Source organism: Microtus pennsylvanicus, chromosome 16 (genome assembly GCF_037038515.1).
Source record: "Microtus pennsylvanicus isolate mMicPen1 chromosome 16, mMicPen1.hap1, whole genome shotgun sequence".
NCBI lineage: Eukaryota > Metazoa > Chordata > Mammalia > Rodentia > Cricetidae > Microtus > Microtus pennsylvanicus.
The window spans coordinates 28,432,179-28,440,153 of record NC_134594.1 but is presented as its reverse complement, the minus strand read 5'-3'; positions in this window follow the sequence as shown (position 1 = coordinate 28,440,153).

Below are 7,975 nucleotides of genomic sequence, written 5' to 3'. Positions count from 1 at the left end.
CCAGAATGATCTCTGAGCCACCGGGGAGTGTCAGAGAGGCCCCAGACTACCAGCTTTCAAGGGAGTAGGGAAGGCACCCAATGAAAGAGACCAACAATTCATTAGTTTTACATTTTAGATATAATTAATTCTATTGTATTTTATAACATTTCTAAACGTGCTATTGGGATCATGGCACTGACAGCAGACTTTGAATTAAGGGACATTTTCCCCTTCACTAATTAATTAATTAATATTCTCCTTAATTAATTATCAAAGATAGTTGGCTGACTCTGGCATGACATTTATTCTTTTTCCCTATTCTCTCGTGTGCACATTCTGCTACACCTTACTGAACAAGCTGAAAATTCAATAAATAAATGTATTTGTTAATGATTTAGTAGAATACAAAGGGAAAGGAAAGCTGCCAGATCCACACCATGGGTCTCCCACTCTGCCAAAAATGATTACAGTGGTGTCAGGGCTATTGATGTGAACACAACTGCAGGAGGCCAGGATGCTGGGGAGGCTGCTGTTTCTGCAGCTGCTGCTCTCAGAGCCCCGCGAAAGGGGGCTGCTCCAGCTCCAGAGTCTGCACACTCATGAATGATAAGCCAGAGGTTTGAGCATGTTCGTGTCAGGGTTTCTTCCTTCTGCCCTTCATACACAGCAAAGATGTTATACTGAAATTCAAGACATCAGCTTAGAATATGTTAATGCTCATAAATCAAATTGCTCACAGAAGGTGATCAATTTTTAATGTTTACACTCAAGATGTTCTTTTTAATTAACACTTAGCTACATTTGTTCTCTGTGTGATGCAGAAAATGTCTGAACTTGCAGAGAACTGCATTAAGTTGTTAGGCATCAAACTGCAGTATTTTCCAGAGTTGTACTCTTCCACTGAAGAAAAGGGGTTTAGCTTCAGATGGCTGACAGCATAAATACACCTGAGTTACTCTCAGAAGTAGCAGGAAGTTACGCAGTATGCATGGATATTTTTGGGAAATTACTTGAATGCCTGATAAGGAGATAGAAAAATATCCCTCCTCCAAAACAAAGATGTGCTTGAAGATAAGAGTGTGAAAATTGCAAGAGATTTCTTTATTCACTCCAAGTTGATTAATTTAGAATCTACTCATATGACTAGTTAGTGAATAGAACCAGAATTAAAAAGACAAGACTGCCTGCTCATTGTCAGGATGATCATGGAAAATGGGCCCAGCTCCTTAGAAAAAAACACATGGTCTGTGATGAAAACAGATAGATGTTCATGGTCAAAATGGGCAAAGTTGCTTCCATGGTGGTGTAGCCCAAGTGTCTTAGTTTGGTTTCTATTGCAGTGATAAAGACCATGACCAAAACAACTTAGGTAGGAAAGGGTTTATTTGGTTTATGTATCCACTAAGGCGGGAATTCAAGGCAGGAAACTGGAGGCAGGAATCATCGCAGAGGCCATGGAGGAGTGCTGCTTACTAGTTTGCTCACCATGGTTTCCTAAGTTTACTTTCTTATAAACCCTAAGGGTGGCACCAATCACTGTGGTTAGTCCTTTCAGCATTAAACATTAATCAAGAAAATTCTCCCATAGCTCTGTTTACCAGCTAATCCCATAGAGGCATTTTCTTGATTAAAGTCAGCTTTTCCTAAATGAGCCTGGTTTGGGTCAGGTTGACAAAATAACAACAATTAAAAAAAATGAGAATAATTTATGGGCCAATGAAATGGCTCAGTGAGTAAATAGGCTGCTACCCGGCCTGATGAGCAGGACACACAAGTTGACAGGAGGGAACTGACTCTTACAAGTTTCCTTATGCTCACATGCATGCCGTGGCATGCCATACCCCTCTCCACGCATGCACACAAAATAAATAAATAAATATGTAATTTTAAAAAATATAGAGATTTCAAGTCTTAGTTGATGGGACAGAACAATTTGGGCTTAAATTATGGCAGGAACTGGCACGAGTGTGAGCGCCAAGAACAAGACAGATTTTGAGGGTGATGGAAGGATGATTTCAACAAAACGGATAGAAATTTCCATTTATGCATATGTTCCAACTAGCTGTTGGGTTGACAAATATTACATACAAATGTCCATGCTTCACACTGGTAGTTGACTAGCTGGCTAAGAAAATGATAAGACACATATCTTCTACTTAGTATCCTCAAGCATGAATTTCTAGATTTATAAATGCTTTCCATTATGCAATCAAAATTCTAATAATTCATATAAACCCTGCTTACAAGTATGTATGCAAACTGTTAGTATGTGATCTATTAGAATTGTTATTTAAGTCCATAACAAGTCAGTCTGTATGAGACAAGGAGAGTATGTTCCTTGGTGATACTGAAGATCAGTGTTAGGAGAAGCTCCCGGTTCAGATTTCTGAGGTATTTATTATAATTTATCACACATGAAACTAGAATGCTTGAATGATTAGTTTCAGCTTATCCAATTTTACTTTTATTTCCCAAATTTTTTCTCAATATTTGAACGAGTTGTTGTTATTTTTGTTTTTTTTGAGATAATCCAGGCTGTCCTAAAACTCACTCTGTAGACCAGGCTGGCCTCAACTCAGATCTACCTGCCTCTGCCTCCCAAGAGCTGGGTTTAAAGGCATGCACCACCATGCCCAGCTGTGTGAAGAAGTGTTTTAATAGCAAAATACAGTTTTAGGGAGTTTTGTGTTTTCTGGAATAGATGACTCAAGAGTGTTAAGGATATTGTAGTGGTTTGAACATATTGTCTCTAGTTGGCTGTATGTTTGCTTCCTAAATTATGTTGAGGTTTTGAGTTCTCACCTTTTTGTTCCTTCTGCTAGGCCTGCTGCCTACTGTTGTGCTGTCTCTGCCATGATAGACTCTCACCCTCTGGAACCAAAAGCCAAAATGAACTTTTTCTTTCTCCTATAAGTTGCCTTGATGATGGTGTTTTATCACAGAAACAGAAAAGTAGTTAATATAGAAGTAAAGAGAGACAGAAAAAAGCACCAATTTGCAAAGGAAAAAAGACTTTAATAGTCAACTGGACAGTTAGTTTTGAATGCACTTGATGAAGATTATATTTTATAAATAAAAGTGTTCAACTCCTGTCAGCAATAATTCTATTGGCTTGTGACTTTGAGAGGTCTCACCCATTTGAGTTAACACACCACCATTCCTTGAAACACTTTGTTTGGTTAAGCTATCTCATATTGATTTGACAGGTGATAATTAAGTCACCGTGAAGTTATTCCATACAACCTCTAGAAAAGCACACAACTTAAGTACAAAACAATATCTTGTTCAATGTTTACCAAGTCTGATACACATTAGATTTGGCTTTATAATTTTCAAAAGCATACAGTATGTGTGTGTGTGCATTGTATGTACACACACACACACACACACACACACACTCATTCTACCAGTTATGTTCCTTTAGAGAACCCTTAGTAATGTCCGATCCTTAAACACAACAAGAATTAACAGACTTGTTCTGTAACAGATCAGAAAGTAAATACACCAGGCATTGCAAGTCTCTGGTCTCTACTACCACCACTCTCCTAGTCTTTGGGACAACCACTCGATCACATCATTATGGGTGGGGGGCACAAATAGTACAAGTCTAAAAGACCTGGACTCATTCCAATAAAACTGACTTACACAAACAGTCAAGTTGTTAACAGTCCCTAACACACCACCTGACCCCCCTACCCACAAACTTTTGCAGTTTTATCATGATAGTTTTGTTTTATAGCTTAAAATATTACTTATTTCAAAAAATGCTGCAATGCATTAACCAACTATGTAGCTATTGCACATGATTATTAGAGAAAGTGCGTGAATAAGAATGACCAAAATAATAACCTCTGTGCTTTTGATGAGGTTATCATTTCTAAAGGCTGGTTATTATTGGATTTCATTAACTGTTATCTAAGCTAGTTAATATAACTTTATAAATTACGCCTAGTAAGTCCTAAGTGATTACATAAAAACTGCCTAGTGTCCAATGCTGGACTACAGGAACTGTTTAATGTTTCATAGGAAATACCACAGTCATCAGTGGGACATGATGGACATACTGGGTGTCTTCTTCAGTGTTCTATCGCTGGGAAGAGACACCACGACCATGGCAACTCTTACAAAGGAAAACATTTTATTGAGGCTTGTTTACAGTTTCAGAGGTTTACTCCTTTGTCATCAATTCAGGAAGCATGGCGACATGCAGACAGACATGGTGATGGAAAAATAGCTGACAGTTCTACATCCAGGTCCATAGGCAGCAGGAAGAGCAGAGACACTGGGCCTGGCTTGAGCATTTGAAGCCCCAAAGCCTAACTCCAGAGACACACTTCCTACAACAAGTCCAAACCTATTACAAAAAAGTCAGACTTTCAATCCCTCTCATGTAGAGCCATTCCCTAGTGATCAAGCATTCAAATATATGAACCTATGGGGCTATTTTTATTCAAACCACTATACTGGGTGCATTATATGTAGAAAGGGGATTTACTAGAATGACTTACAGGCTGTAGTCCAGCTAATCCAACGATAGCGGCCTATGAACAAAAAGTACGAGGATCCAATAGTTGATCTATCCATGAGGCTCCATGTCCCAGCTGGTCCTCAGTATATGCTAGAATCCTGAAGAAGTAAGCTCTAATGGCAGTAAAGGAATAGACTTGCTATCTAGGGCAAGAGCAAGCAGATGAAGAAAGAAATTTCCTTTTTGTGTGTTCTTTATATGGGCTTCCAGAAGAAGGTGTGGCCCAGATTAGAGGCAGGCCTTCCCACCTCAAAGATTCAGACTGGAAGTGGATCTTCCCACTTCAAATGATTTAATTAAGCAAAAATTCCCCATAGCCATTTTGCGGTTTTAGTTAATTCCAGATGTAGTCAAATTAACCACCAAAACGTCCATCACACTGGATATACACAGGACCCCTCTCCTCTGTTGAAAATACACAACCAATCAATTATGACTATGCTCAAATGTGATCTCACAATATTTCTTAATATGGTTCCACACACATAAAAGGGTGAAACATGGGTGACCTTAGTATAATAGAGAACATATTTCCAGCACAAGAACAAGCAGGGAGCTGCCCCATCCTCCACGGATCTGAATGTGACTCCATTACCACACTGAAGAGGATGTTGGTCTCCTGCAGAGGTAACAGGGAACCACACGTCACATTAGAGGTGCAGGGGATGGCAGCCAGCCACATCTCCAATGCAGGCAGTCAGGATTGTGTGCACCACATTTGGAAGAAAGCAGATTCTCCAATCGACAGATAAAAATTCTGTAGCTAAAAACTGTGCTTTGAGTTTATTCAAATGGAAATACTCAAAATTTTTCTACAACATCTAAAATAAACCCTGAAGCACAGATTTTAAGGTTGGTAGTCAGGGACTAAGATATGAGCCACACAAAGGATGATCTAAATTGGACCAGAGCTATGGAGATTTAAATAACGGCCCCCCGCCGACCCATTGTCTTGGGCATTTGAACACTTGGTACCCAGTTGATGTTGCTGTATGGAGAGGTTTAGGAGGTATGGTTTTGATGAAGAAAATATGTTACTGAAGGCAGGCTTTGAGAGTTTAGAGACTTGTGCTATTTCTCCTTCATTCTCCTTGCTTCATGCTTGTGGTTCAAGAGGTGAATTCTCAGATTTCTGCTCCTGACACCATGCCTCCCACTTCCTGCCGTGTGAAGCCATATGCCCAAATAAATCCTTTTGTCTGTTTGCCTTGTGCATGGTGCTTTATCACAGCAATAGAGAAGCAACTAATTCAAGAGCTTTCTCTTTGGCCAAACTCTTCCTGACTGATAGCTGAGACACTGGCTGTCTCTCAAGCTACCTCTCTGTCTCTATCATCACTTCATGTCTCCTCCTCACAGGTACTAGAAAATCTAACTCAGTAAGATTGTGTGGGCTGTATCTGAGAGAATGAAAATCAAGGCCACAAAGCGTAGAAGTTACCAATGTAGATATTGCAGGTACATTGTATGGGTCGAAGACTTGGGAAGTAGAGGAAACAGACTCCACCTCTTGGAGGTAGGGGCTACAGAATGATAATGTTGTATTTTTTTCAATCAGCCACTAGTTGTGGAGCTGTAGTCACCATTATCATATTCCCATTTATTGGTCATTAAATCCCAAATTAAGATCTCCCAATTAATAAACGTTGGTTGGTACGACTAGGTGAGGCCTCTCTGACAACACCTTAAGAGCCTACTTTTCAGTGTGGGTGTGGATGAGCAGGTGTGGACGAGTGGGTGTGAACATGAGTGGGTGATCTTATAAGGGTCTGTTGTGTTATATTTTTGTTTTTTTTCGGGGGGGGGGGGGGGCTGTCCGCCACCCAGCTCCCAAATTAATCACACACAGAAGTTTATTCTTAGTTATGAATGACTGGCCTTAGGTTGGCTTGTTTCTTGCGAGCTTTTCTTAAATTATCCCAACTACCTTTTGCCTCTGGGTTTTTGTCTTTCTCAATTTCTGTATACCTTTCTTTTCTTTCTCCATGACTGACTGTGTGGCTGGCCCCTGGTGTCCTCCTTTCTTTGTTCTCTTGCTCCTTGTCCTCTTGTTGCTTTTCTTTCTTCTCTCCTCCCAGGTGCTTTCTCCTTCTACTTCTACTCTCTGCCTGCAGGCCCCGCCTATCCTTACACCCGCCTCTCTATTGGCCATTTCTTTCTTTATTAGGACCATCAGGCACAGTAACACAGCTTCATGGAGTTAAACAAATGCAGCAGAAACAAAAGATACACAACCTGAAAATAATATTCCCCAACAAGGGTCTTTCAGAAAGAAGCTTTCTTCTCTCGTCATTCCTTCCCAGTTTATTTCATCGTTAAAGAAACATCATATGACATCCAACTCTGTAAGACTGTCAGTTCTGTGTTGTGCATAATTTTACTAATTTAAAAAAATAGGTGGAAGTCTGTGGAGGAGGGTTCTATTTTTCTACAAATAGACAACCTTCTTTAACAAAGATTATGTGAAGATGCTCTTCAGGCAGCAGAGTTCTAACTTCCTGCTATAACTGATTTAGACAAAGGCAAGCAGGCAACAGGCACACAGTTTTGTTCTTCAGGGTTTGGTTCAAGGACACAGACCTACCTAACTGGAAAACTACATCACTAGTATTGGGGCCATTTTGAGTTTACTGTGTGAGTGACAGTTGGCTGGGCTTTTCTGTAAAGAGCAATGTAGTATTTCAGACTTCGCAGGTCACATGGGTTCTTGCAGCTCTTGCAGCTCTGTCCTCTGACACAAGGCAAATAGGGACAATACAACTAAAAAGAAGCGTACTTGTGGACCATTAAAACTTCACAAAAACGGACAAATCCCTGAGAGAAAGAACATCTGGAGCCTTATCTCTACGTGCCTGGTTCCTGCCCCGTGAGCCTTCTGCCTTTGCTGTCTTAATAGGTGTACTTTTGCTAGAATGAGCTATAATTGTGAGGTTAAGAGCTTTTTTAAAATTCCGTGACAAATCATTGAAACTGAAGTTCTGAGAACCATAAAACAGAATTTCTATCAAACATGCATGAATGGAAAAGTTAAGAAAGTAATTAATGACTACACGCAGCTACACATGTAATGACTGTTCCCTGCTCTGCTGTACTATGCTATCAGTCTAGGAACAACACCCATGTGAATACCCTCCCCCAGCTCGTGTGTAGTGTGCAAGCCAGGGGGGACGTCTGAGAACCAGAGATACTGTAGCAGGGTAACTGTGTCTTTAAAAAGAAATCTCCAGGAAATTCTACTATGGCAGCAAAAATAGCCCAAAACCCTGCTGTCCTTGTGGCTAGAGTAACTCCCCCAGAGAAGGAGCTGCCTCCCAGGTAAAGACTATTTCACAACTGTTACCTTATTATACAACTAAAGTTACAGATACCTAGATCCTGACTTTTATTTCAGCCACCCTACAAACTATAACATGGCTACAGGGAAGGCAGAGAGGAGCTGAGAACTTACTTCTGTTCTGGACCAAA